Here is a 13,249-nt window from a genome sequence, read left to right as displayed (position 1 = left end):
ATATCATACGAGGGTAATCTTTGAAAATATTAACATCATCATGATGAATTTCAATTTAGTTTACTTATGCCTTTTTAGTCATTATAAGAAGAATATCAAGTATCTTCAAATACATAACTTGAAAGCATAAATTTCAAAAAATAGGGTTTCCAAACCACAAATAATATATATAATCTTTATCAAAAGTCATCAAATAAGCCAAGTCATAAATCATAATGATCTCTATATCCCATGAAAAACATTTCAAGAGTTTTAACCACAAAAACTTTACCATTCAATGGTAAGTAATTTAAGTACTAGGAAGCATGCTTGATTTATAGCCCATGATTTACTAAATCCCTACTCACAAACTTGGCAAGCTAAAACACCCCGGTGTTACTTCTCCAATGGCTCTTTCCCTTTGATTGAAGTCTCACCTCCTAGAAGCATTTAAAAAACCAAAACAAGCAATGAAGCCTCATCAATGACTTTGATAAATTAAAATGAAGAACAATGCTCAAAATGGGAAAATGAGTGTTGCTAGGGTTTGCTAAACACTCTAGGAAGAAGATCTAACAAGAATAAAACATTCACAACCTGCAACACTAACAAGAAAAGCAAAATGAACCAAACTTGATTCAGTGTTACCATAACCCTAATTTAGAACAAGAAAGATCTCTCTCAAATCTCAATGGATTCAACGTTATACAATTTCAATCTTCTTTTATTCTTTATATCCAAACAAAACCCATTATTAACCATCAATAATTTCAAAGCATATCGAAATAAGAGAAAGGGAGAAGAAGAAGATCAAATGTAACACATCCTTACATCAAAGCTTCACAAAACCCAAAGGAAAAGCACTTCTCAAGAGAGGAAGAAGAGATCTTCGAGTTTCTTCTTTATTCAAGGCAAGGGATGATGGGCTTGAGAAAGTGGGAATGAAGGTTCTAGAGGAGGAGGAAAGTGGTAGAGAAAAGGTCTTAAGGAAAAGTGTAAAAAGAATGAGAAAAAGGGCTTTTAAACCCCAAATTTAAAACCCAAACGACCCCCATATGGCCCCCATACTGCCCCATACAGCCTGTCTGCCATAGCAGAAAGTTTCTAGAAATTTTCATACCGGCTCTATGAAACGACCGAATATGTGTGTAAACCGCGGTGAGAGGGTAATAATACCCCGGTGAGAGAGTAGTCGAATCCATAGGGCATAGTGCTTAGAACCACCAAGATTACTATTTAACTAGAATGAAAATATGTTGAAAGTGATGTCAAAACAAACTCAATACAAATGAAAATAAGAAAAGATAAAGGAGGTACAAGTAAAAGATAGGGGAGGCAATCGACGATAAATGGGGTACCCGGATATTGTTCCGCCTAGGACAATCATTTCAAGTGCAAAACCGCCTATTATGCTTTCTAACTAATGCATTAATGAGTTGTGGAGATCCTTTAATACATGGTGCCAAATCTAAGGTCAACCATGCCTAACTCTATTCATGTCCTAGAGGAGAAATTGAATAACCTCTCAACCTCGCAATCGTATAGAATTGCAATGAGTTCTAGGGATTCCAAGTGATAAACCCTATTCCTATGTATAGATCTAACGCTTTGGTCCATGTGGAAGGTCCCTAAACACAATTAAGCCCTAGGTGCTAAAATCACTTTCAACGCTTTACTCCGTTACACTTGCAACTAAGCCCCAGCGGAAGGTCATCGCTTAGCCCATTCACTCTACTATGGCCGCAAAAAACTCTTGGAACGTGGAGGTAGGATAGATCACACCGGAGGGGAAAAGAGACGCTCTGCTACCTCTCGACTCACCCTCTCAACCCTTTCCAATCTAGCTTTGTCTAACTCTCATGGTGTGTCACTCACTCACAAGAGTTACCAACAAGAACTATCAACCCTAGTGTCACTCTCGGGGAGTATTCAAAATAATCAAGCCTACAAGATTGGAACTCACAATAAACATCAATTAATTGAAAACATAATAAAGAGATTCAATGAAATGAATACATCCTAGGGTTCACAAATACCCATGTACCCACTAGGGGTTTCGCTCTCCATGGAGTAAAATACAATACATAATTAAATCAAAAGTAAAAAGATGAAATCCATGAATGAAAAACCCCTTGTGTTTGTGTCAATGGTCTTGTGGATTGGCCGTGTCGTCTTCAAAGGTCCCCTCGTCAAACTTAGCGCACACCTCGGCGGATCGGTACTCGACGAAAGCTCCACCAAATAGCTCTCTTCCGAAGGAAACGCGGAGTCGAAGGACGTCAAACCTCTCCAAAGCCTTGCCAAAGCCTATCCAAACCCAAGCCGCCGGTAACTCCAAAGATAGGGAAAGGTGGAAGGAAATATAGGGGAAAAGATGGAGAAATCGGGGTTGAATCACAGTTTTTAAAGGTCTAGAATCGGGCATCTACACGGCTCTGTGGATTTTCCACACACCCGTGTGGATTCCCTGAATTTCTATTTTTTTGCCGGCTGTGAACAGTAACTGATACAGTGTTTCACCAAAATCACTCTTGAATCCACTTTTCATCGAGGAACATAAATGGGCACACGTTTATGCCGTAGATCGCTTCGCTTCTTCAATAAACGGGTTCATTGGTGAAGATCTTGTTATCAATGTATAAGTCAGGATACGCAAATGTGACTGCCTTGTGGCTCTCTAAATCATTGTAATTTCTTGAATACATGGAGGTTGGCACACATTCACCTATCTTTGATCCCAACTTCTGTCTTCACGTTTGTTCCTTCCAAGATTTCATCAAATAGTGCATTCACGATCTACTTTTGGCTTCTTTTCTTAAAACATAGCTTCACAACCCAACCTGCACAAAAGAACACAAATACACATGTATTAGCGCTAAAACTTGATAAAAGTAATGCTCATTGTATGGAAAGAATACTTCGCATTCTTAACACACAAGCACTTATCACTCTATCCACCGCGTATAGACCCCGTATGCCACAAAAAGCTTGCACGAAAAATTGCACTAAATGGCTCATTTGGTGTCCGATTGACCTCATTTTTTATTCTAATGACTCAGGACACTCTAAGACACACTCCTAAATTAAAATTACTCAAGAAAACCAAATTGAAACATAATTGAAAAAGAATATACATATATATATATGAAAAAGTCAAATTACCACACCCCCTGATCCTTCATTTTTTTTTTGGAATTTCCCCTATTTTTTGGTTTTTCATTAAAGCGCTAATCCTATGTTCTCTTAGCTCAATGTCTCCTATTTTTCAATCAAACCCCTAGTCCTATATTTTTTTTCCGGAATGTATCATATTTTTCAATCAAACTCGTAATCCTATGTTTTCTTTTGGGAATGCCTCCTAATTCTCAATCAAAAAACTAATCCTATGTGTTCTTTTAATAATATCTACTATTTTTAATCAAAATCCTAATGCTATGTTTTCTTATAGTAATGTCTCCTATTGTTCAATCAAAATTGTAATAATATATCTTCTTTTCGGAATGTCTACTATATTTGAATCAAAACCCAGATCCTATGTTTTTTTAAATATCTCCTATTTCGCAAATAAAACCTGAATCTTATGTTTTCTTTTCTTAGTATCTACTTTTTATCAGTTATGAATCATAACCTTAATCTATATTTTCTTTTGGAATGTCTCCTATATTTCGATCAAAAAACTAATCCTTTACTTTCTTTTCCCGAATGTCTGCTATTTTTTAATCAAAATAAGAATTGTATATTTTCTTTTCAAAATGTGTCCTTTTTTTCAATTATGAATCAAAACCCTAATCCTTTGTTATTTTTTCGCAATGCCACATTTTTTTAAACCAAAACACTAATCCTATCTTTTATTTTGGGAATTTTTGTTAATTTTTCACCAAAACAAAAGTCTGATGTTTTCTTTTCGGAATGTCTCATATTTTTCAATCAAAACCCTAATCCTATATTTTTTTTTCAGAATGCCTCCTATTTTTCAATAAAAAAAATAATCCTATGTGTTCTTTTCATAATTTCTACTAGTTTTGAAGCAAAACCCTAATCCCATGTTTTCTTATATGTAATGTCTCCTAATTTTCAATCAAAACCCTAATGCTATATTTTCTTTTCAAAATGTCTACTATATTTTAATCAAAACAATAATCCCTTGTTTTCTTTTTGCAATGTCGACTATTTTATAGTCAAAACCCTAATCCTATGTTTTTTATAGCAATGTGTGGTATTTTTCATAGAAAACCCAAATCCTATGTTTTTCTTATAGCAATGTCTCTTGTTTTTCAATGAAAACAACAATCATATCTTTTTATTTTCATAATGCCTACTATATTTGAATCAAAATCCTAATTTTATCTCTTCATTTCGGAATACCTTTAATTTTCAATCAAAACAATAATTCTTTATTTTCTTTTATGAATGTCATCTATTTTTTAATAAAACCTCTAACCCTATGTTTTCTTTTGAAATGTCCGCTATTTTTTTGTTTTTTTTAAAAGCACTAATCTAATGTTTTATTATGGTAATGTCTCTTATTTTTAATCAAAATCGTAGTCCTACATTTTATTTTCAAAATGTCTCATATTTTTCAATCAAAACCCTAACCCTTTTTTTTTTTGAAGTGTCTACTATCTTTGAATTAAAACTCTAATCCTATATTTACATAAAGTAATGTCTCCCATTTTTTCATTGAAAACTCTAATTCTATGTTGTCTTATAGTAACGTCTATTATTTTTCAATAAAAACACTAATCCTATGTTTTGTTACGTAATGGCTACTACTTTTTTTTTTAAAATCCCTAATCCAATGTTTTCTTTTTGAAATGCCTACAATTTTTGAATTGAGACCCTAATCCAATGTTTTCTTTTTGGAAAGCCTACCATAATCACATGTTTTCTTTCGGAATGCCTACAATATTTGAATTGAGACCCTAATCCAATGTTTTCCTTTCGGAAAACCTACTATTTTACAAAGAACACTAGAACCCTATGTTTTCTTTTCTTAATGTCTCATATTTTTTGATCAAAACGTTAGTCCTAATTTTTTTTAATGGCTCCTATTTTATAGTCAAAATCTTAATATTATGTTTTCTTTTAGAAATGTTTGCTATTTTTTATTCAAAATCCCAGTCCAATGTTTTATTTTTGAAATGTCTTATATTTTTCAATTAAAACTGTAATGTTTGTAAAAAATTTCTTTCTTCTTCATCTTTGACTGGTTTGACTAGGTGTTTGGTGAGTGGGCGCCAATGTTTGTTTCATTGCCTTAATTTCCGGATCTTGCCTGATTGTGTATTATTGGTTTTCCTGTTTTTGATTAGTGGGGGCTTTTATTGGAGTTTTTGGGTTGCTTTTATATGCTTAGCTGTTCAACCAATCTTCTTGCTCTCCAAACTCTCTTATCCTTGAAACAACTCAATCTTGCCCGAATTTTGGTGTCATTTTCTTTTCTCTTTATGCTTGGTTTTTGATTGGAACTTGTCACCAACAAGCTTAGAGGTAAGCTTGTTTTTTTTTCAGAAATTCTGAGATTTTTTATTATCTTGTTTTATTTGTTTTGTTAGTGCCAAACATGTATGTTTATCTCTTGTGTTGTTGGTTCTTGAATCTTGGGTATGTTTGTTCATATCTTATAGCATGGTGTTAAGTTTAATCCTTATCTTGTTAAAACTTTGTTTAAATATTTTTTAGCATGTAAATCTGAGAATTTAGTTGAGCATGTTTTTTTTTTTCATGTCATGGAGTGTTTTTATTCGGTTGTTAAGTGGAGTGGTAATTAAGCAACTAGAGCATTCTTTGTTTGTTTTCTTTGTGAATATATATATATATATATATATATGTAAAATCATGCCTTAATGAGGTTCTGTGGTGTTTGACTGAAAATTTCTGAATTTAGGTAACCTAGAAATCATGCTATATTGATTTATTTTTTATGGCCATTATTTGTTTGGTTGGGTTTTTTTGAATTTTAAATTGTAGATTTATAGAAACTTATATATTCAGATTCATGAGTTAAGTTTGATTTTAATCTTGGAAAGTTAATTGGGCTGGTGTTATGTTTAAAGCTTTCTTGGAGCATTTTATTTGCCTAGCCAATTTTCTTGTGAAGACCTTTAATTGCTAGCATGAATCATGTACTCATTTTTTTTGGCATGCTATTGTGTTACTTTGTTAATTGGCAAGTGAGTTAAGTACTTTATTTTTGGTAGGATAACAAGCTTCTTTTAAGGTGCATGGTTGTTCTATTGTCATGCTAGCTATGAACTCTTTTATTTGTTGAATTAGCTTGGGCTACAGTTGTAATTTAGGCCCGGCCCAAGATTTTTAACCTATGTTAGATTATTCTGTCTGGATAGACCCATACCGAGCTGTAGTTCGCGGGACTTGGTGAACCCAACTCTGTAGCTCGGAGCCAGGTAGGCTCTCGCACTGTACACTTCCGTATTTCTGGCAATAATTATTATTTAATTATTGCATTGTTTAATAATTTTATTTATTTGCGTGGTATTTATGTTTATTTATTTATTTTCTTATTTGCATTATTTATTCAGTAATTCCTCTGTCTGTATTCCGTATTTTCTGCGGTTTTTAGTACATCTCCATTTCTGGCTCGCCCAACTAGGAGGAGTAAGTCCTAGCCATGTGCACATGTTTTCTGTAGTAGTGCTACCCCCGACTGCGGTCGAAGATCCGGCTACGGCTGTTGATATTCTGTTATGTTCTATTCTGTTCTGTTCTGACTTCATAGTCTAAGATCCAGCCTCGTGCTGTTGATTTCTGTTATTAGCCAGGGAGATGTATTTCTGTGTTTTTTCGTATTTTTGGATTATTCCAGTATTTTGCATATTTTCTGCATTCTGTATGAAGCATGAGCTATTATTCTGCAATATTTGCTATATCTGTTGTTTTATGCGATCCTACTGGGCCCTTGTGGCTCATACACTGTGTATTCTGCTTTCGCAGGAGAAGATCAAGATTAGGACTGGGGGGTGTCAGAGAGTCGTATTGTCTGCGTTATCAGTATCTTGTTATTTTCCTTTTCTGTGAGTGTAAGACTTGTACTCTGTTTGTATCTGTATTTTTGCAAACTGTCGGATTGTATTTGTATTCTGTAGTGCTGCTAAAGTCCGTACTTGTAGTATTTCAGTTTCCAGTATCCTATTTGTGCTTTTGTGTTACTGTTCTTATCTGCTTGTTAGGGTTGACTCTGACCAGGTCAAATCTGAGGCCTTGCACCCAGTGGGGCCTAGTACCATTGGATGCGGCCGATCTGTCTGCGGGCCCGGCTGTGGGGCTGGGACGTGACAAAAACACTAATAATATGTTTTATTTTAGGAATGCCTACTATATTTCAATGAAAACCCTAATCCTATGTTTTTCTTTTGAAATGTCTACTATTTTTTAATCAAAACCCCAATCCTATGTTTTTTCTATAGTAATGTCTCATATTTTAATGAAAGGCCTAATCCTTTGTTTTCTTTTCAAAATGCCTACTATATATTAATGAAAACCATAAACTTATATTTTCTTTTTGGAATGTCTCATGTTTTGCAAACAAAACCCGAATCCTATGTTTTCTTTTCTTAATATCTCTTATTAATTAGGTTTGAATCAAAACAATAACCTATGTTTTCTTTTTGGAATGTCTCGGATTTTTTAATCTAAAAGCTAATCCCTTTTTTTTTCTTTTCAGAATGTTTGCTATTTTTGAATCAAACACTAATCCAATGTTTTCTTTTGGGAATGTGTCCCATTTGCCTTGTTTGAATCATAACACTAATCCTTTGTGTTCCTTTTGCAATTCCTTATTCTTTTTGATGAAAACTTCAATCCTATCTTTTATTTTTGAAATGTTTTCTTATTTTTAATCAAAACCCTAATTTGAAGTTTTTTTTTCAGCATGTCTCATATTTTTTAATAAAAATCCATCCTATGTTTTTTGTAATGCCTCCTATTTTTCAATCAAACCCCTAATTCTATTTGATCTTTTCTGAAAGTCTACTACTTTTAAATCAAAACCCTAATCCTATGTTTGAGTATAAGAATGTCTACTATTTTTCAGTGAAAACCCTAGTGCTGTGTTTTTTTTCTGAATGTGTACTATATTGGAATCAAAATCCTAATCCTTTGTTTTTCTTTTCTTAATGTCTACTATTTTTGAATCAAGACACTAATCCTCTCTTTTCCTGGTGTAATGTCTCATATTTGTCATTCAAAACCCTAATCCTATGTTTTCTTATAGCAATGCCTCTTATTTTCCAATCAGAACCCTAATAATATCTTTTCTTTCTTCAATGCTTAATATATTTGAATCAAAACACTAATCCTATGTTTTTTATTTTGAGAATCCCTCTTATTTTTCAATCAAAACGCTATTTTTTTTCGTATTGTCTCTTACTTTTGAATAAAAACACTAATCCTATGTTTGCATTTGGAAATGCCGCCTATTTTTCTTTTTTTAATCATAACCTTAATCAAATCTTTCGTTATAGTAATGTCTCCTATATTTGAATCAAAATCCTAAACTTATGCTTTCTTTTAGGATGTCTCCTATTTCGCAAATATAACCCGAATCATATGCTCTCTTTTAGGATGTCTACTATTTTGAATCAAAACACTAATCCAATGTTTTTTTTTCGGAATGTGTCCTATTTGCCAGGTTTCAATCAAAACCCTAATCCTTTGTTTTCCTTTTAGAATGACTCATTTTTTTTTAATGAAAACTGCAATCCCATTTTTTCCTGTGTAAATGTTTACTTATTTTTAATCAAAACCCTAATCCGAAGCATTTTTCAGCATGTCTCATATTTTTCAATCAAAACCCTAATCCTATATTTTTCTTTTCGAAATGCCTCCTATTTTTCAATCAAAACCCTAATCTTATATTTTCTTTTCTGAATGTCTATTATTCCAAATCAAAACTCTAATTCTATGTTTGCGTATAAGAATGTCTACTATTTTTAGTGAGAACTCTAATGCTATGTTTTTATTTGGAATGCCCACTATATTGGAATTAAAATCCTGATCATTTGTTTTCTTTTCTGAATGTCTACTATTTTTGAATCAAAGCACTAAGCTTATGTTTTCTTATAGTAATGTCTCATATTTTTCATTTAAAACCCAATTCTATGTTTTTTTATAGTAATGCCTCTTATTTTTCATTGAAACCCCTAATAATATCTTTTCTTTTCGGAATGCCTACTATATTTGAATCAAAACACTAATCCTATGTTTTATTTCTAGAATCCCACTTATTTTTCAATCAAACCACTAATTGTTTTTTATTTTTTTCGGAATGTCTCCTACTTTTGAATAAAAACACTAATCCTATGTTTGCTTTTGGATATGGCCAATATTTTTCGATTTTTAATCCTAATCCTATGTTTTTATATAGTAATGTCTCTTATTTTTCAATCAAAAAACCAATACTATATTTTCTTATAATAATGTCTTATATTTTTCAATCAAGAACATAATCCTATATTTTCTTTTTGTAATGTCTACTATATTACAATCAAAACTGTAATACTATATTTTTCCTTTCAGAAGATCTACTATTTTTGGAACAAAACGCTACTCTTATGTTTTCTGACAGTAATTTCTCCTAATTATAGATCAAAACCATAATCCTATCCTTTTTCTTTTCAGAATGCCAACTATATTTGAATCAAAACCCTAATAATATTTTTTCTTTTCCAAAAATCTCTTATTTTGCAAACAAAATCCGAATCCTATGTTTTCCTTTCTTAATGTCTTCTATTTATCAGTTTTGAATTAAAACCCTAAACTATGCTTTTTTTTAATGAATCCTATTTTTCAATCAAAAATCAAATGCTTTCTTTTAATTTAAGAATGTCTGTTTTTTCTTAATCAAAACCCTAATAGTTAGTTTTTTTTTTCGGAATGTGTCCTATTTTTCACGTTTGAAACAAAACCCTAATCGTTTGTTTTCTTTTGGGAATGACTAATTTTTTCAAATCAAAACTCTAATGTTATGTTTTCTTTTAGGAATGCCTATTAATTTTTAATCAAAACCCTAAACTGATATTTTCTTTTCAGAATGTATCATATTTTTCAATAAAAACATGATCCTATGTTTTCCTTTCGGAATGTTTAATATTTTTCAATCAAAACCCTAATACAATGTGTTCTTTTCATAATGTCTACTATTTTTCATATAGTAATGTCTCCTATTTTTTAATAAAAACACTAATGCTATGTTTTCTTTTTGGAATTCATAAACTATTTATATCAAAACTATAATCTTTTCTTTTCTTTTCGCAATGTCTACCATTTTTTAGTGAAAATATTAATCCTAAGTTTTTCTTATAGTAATGTCTCCTATTTCTCATTCAAAATCCTAACCCTATGTTTTTTTTATAGTAATGTCTTCTATTATTCAATCTAAGTAAAAAATCTATCTTATTCTTTTCGGAATGCCTACTATATTTCAATCAATGCACTAATCTTATGTTTTCTTTTCGGAATGCGTCCTATTTTTCAATCAAAACACTAATTCTATGTTTTCTTTTCAGAGTGTCTCCTATTTTTGAATAAATACTCTATTCCTATGTTTTCTTTTGGAAATGCCCCCTATTTCTAAATTTTTAATCAAAACCCTAAGCCTAAGTTTCATTATAGTAATGTCTCCTATTTTTCAATCAAAACACTAATATTATGTTTTTTTTTTGGAATGTCTCATATTTTTCAATTAAAACTCTAATCCTATGTTTTGTTTTTGAAATGTCGACTATGCTTTCAATCAAAACACTAATTATATGTTTTCTTGTAGTAATATCTTACATTTTTCATTTAAAATCTAATCCTATGTTGTCTTATAAGAATGTCTCTTATTTTTCAATCAAACCAGGAATCCTATATTTTCTTAAAGTAATATCTCCTATTTTGAATATAAGCCATAATCCTATGTTTTTTTTGGAATCCCTACTATATTTATATCAAAATCCTATATTTTGTTTTCTTAATGTCTCATTTTTTTAATAAAAACCCTAATCATAAGTTTTTTTTAATTTCTCCTATTTTGCAATCAAAACCCTAATTTTATGTTTTCTTTTGGGAATGTCTGTTATTCTTGATTTAAAACATTAATCCTATGTTTTATTATCGGAATGTCTCATATTTATCAATCAAAACCCTAATCCTATGTTTTATTTTTGAATGTCTCCTATTTTGCAAACAACACCCAAATCCTATGTTTTTTTTCTTAATATCTCTTATTTATTGGTTTTGAATCAAAACACTAAGCTATGTTCTTTTTTTATTTAAGAATATCTCCTATTTTTCTGTCACAAACCTGGCCCTTTTTTCTCTTTTAAGAATTTATACTATTTTTAAATAACAACCATAATCTTATGTTTTGATTTTGTAATGTGTCTTATTTTTAGGTTTTGAATCTAAAGCTTAATCCTTTGTTTTGTTTTTAGAATGTATCATTTTTTTTAATCAAAACTCAAATCTTTTCTTTTGTTTTTAAAAATTTCGGTTAATTTTTAATCAAAACATAAATCCGATGTTTTCTTTTCAGAATTCCTAATATTTTTCAATCAAAACTCTAATTATGTGTTTCTTTATGGAATGCCTCCTATTTTTCAATCAAAACAATAATCTTGTGTGATCTTTTAGGAATGTCTACTATTTTTAAATTAAAACCCTAATCCTATGTTTTCTTATTGTAGTGTCTCTTATTTTTCTATCAAAACCCTAATGCTATGTTTTCTTTTTTGAATGCCTACTAGATGTGAATCAAAACCCTAATCTTTTGTTTTCTTTTGGGAATGCCTACTATTTTTAAATCAAAACCGTAATCCTATGTTTTCTTATTATAATGTCTCCAATTTTTCAATCAAAACAATAAACATATGATTGAATAATAGGATTAGTAATGTTTTATTTTAGAAATATCTCCTTTTTTTTCTTAGATGCGGGTTTTGATTAAAAACCAAAAAATAGGAGACATTTCCAAAAGATAACATATGATGATTGTTTTGATTAAAAAACAGAAGGCATTCCGAAAAGAAAATGAAGGATTAGTGTTTGGATTCAAAAATAAAAAAAGAACACATTCCGGAAAAAAACACAGGATTACGGTTTTGATTAAAAAATAACAGATATTCCAAAAAAAAAGAAAAGATTAGATTTTTAATAGAAAAATAGGAGACATTCTGAAAAGAAAACACAAGATTTGTGTTTGGATTTAAAAATGGTAACATTCCCAAAAGAAAAGAAAAGATTAAGTTTTTGATTAAAAAATAGGAGACATTTTGCAAAGAAAACAATGGATTATATTCTTGATTCAAAACTAAAAACAAGGGCACATTCTAAAAAGAAAACACATGATTAGTGTTTTGATTTAAAGATAGGAAACATTCCGAAAATAAAACATTAGGTTAGAGTTTTTATTCAATTATTGTAGGCATTCCAAAAAGAAAATCTACGATTAGGGTTTTGATTCAAAAGATAGTAGACATTCTGAAAAGAAACACAGGATTAGGGTTTTTATTGAAAATATGATACTTTTCGAAAACAAAACATAGAATTAGGGTTTTGATTGAAAGATAGGAGACATTACTACTAGAAAAGCATATGATTAGGTTTTGAATAAAAAATAGTAGACATTAAGAAAAAAAAAATAACATTCGGGGTTTTGATTAAAAGATATGAGACATTCTGAAAAGAAAACATAGAAATAGGATTTTTATCAAAAAATAGGAAGCATTCACGAAAAGACTTATAAGATGTAAGTGTTTTGAATAAAGAGAACATAGTCATTAGGTTTTGCTGATTAAAAACTGAGTAGCGGTCATTCAAAATAGAAACTATGGGATTAGGGTTTTGGCCAGTTAAGAAAATAAGGAGATAGCCTTAAAAGAAAACATAAGATTATGGTTTCCATATTTATTTATAAAAACCCTAATCCTAGTTTTTTGTTTTTCGAATGCCTCCTATTTTTTTATTCAAAACCCTATTCCTATGTTTTTGTTTAGGAATGTCTGCTATTTTTGAATCAAAACCATAATCCTATGTTTTCTTTTGGAAATATCCCCAATTTTTTTGTTTTTAATCAAAACTTAAATCCTATAGCGATTATATGTGTTTTGTAGACTTATTATTAAGATTGTTTATTTAGATATGCGTATTTTTAATCAAAACTGCAGTCACCATGGCTGCTTTTCCGGCTAAGTCCACCTATTTTTGAATAAAAATTCTAATCCTGTGTTTTCTTTTACAGAGAGATGTCTCATGCATCATTCAAAGCAGG

General features: G+C 30.7%; 1 long non-coding RNA gene across 1 annotated transcript; it reads left to right on the top strand.

The window, feature by feature from the left end:
• Positions 1-5,432: 5,432 nt before the first annotated feature.
• On the top strand, positions 5,433-7,139 carry LOC120251943. The gene is made up of 3 exons (XR_005533527.1): positions 5,433-5,469; positions 6,327-6,386; positions 6,934-7,139. It is a non-coding gene; the product is annotated as an uncharacterized LOC120251943 (long non-coding RNA).
• The last annotated feature ends 6,110 nt before the right edge of the window (positions 7,140-13,249 follow it).

This window comes from Dioscorea cayenensis, chromosome 20 (assembly GCF_009730915.1).
Source record: "Dioscorea cayenensis subsp. rotundata cultivar TDr96_F1 chromosome 20, TDr96_F1_v2_PseudoChromosome.rev07_lg8_w22 25.fasta, whole genome shotgun sequence".
NCBI classification, from domain to species: domain Eukaryota; kingdom Viridiplantae; phylum Streptophyta; class Magnoliopsida; order Dioscoreales; family Dioscoreaceae; genus Dioscorea; species Dioscorea cayenensis.
Note: the sequence above shows the minus strand (reverse complement) of the source record. Positions and strands in the feature narration are given on the sequence as shown.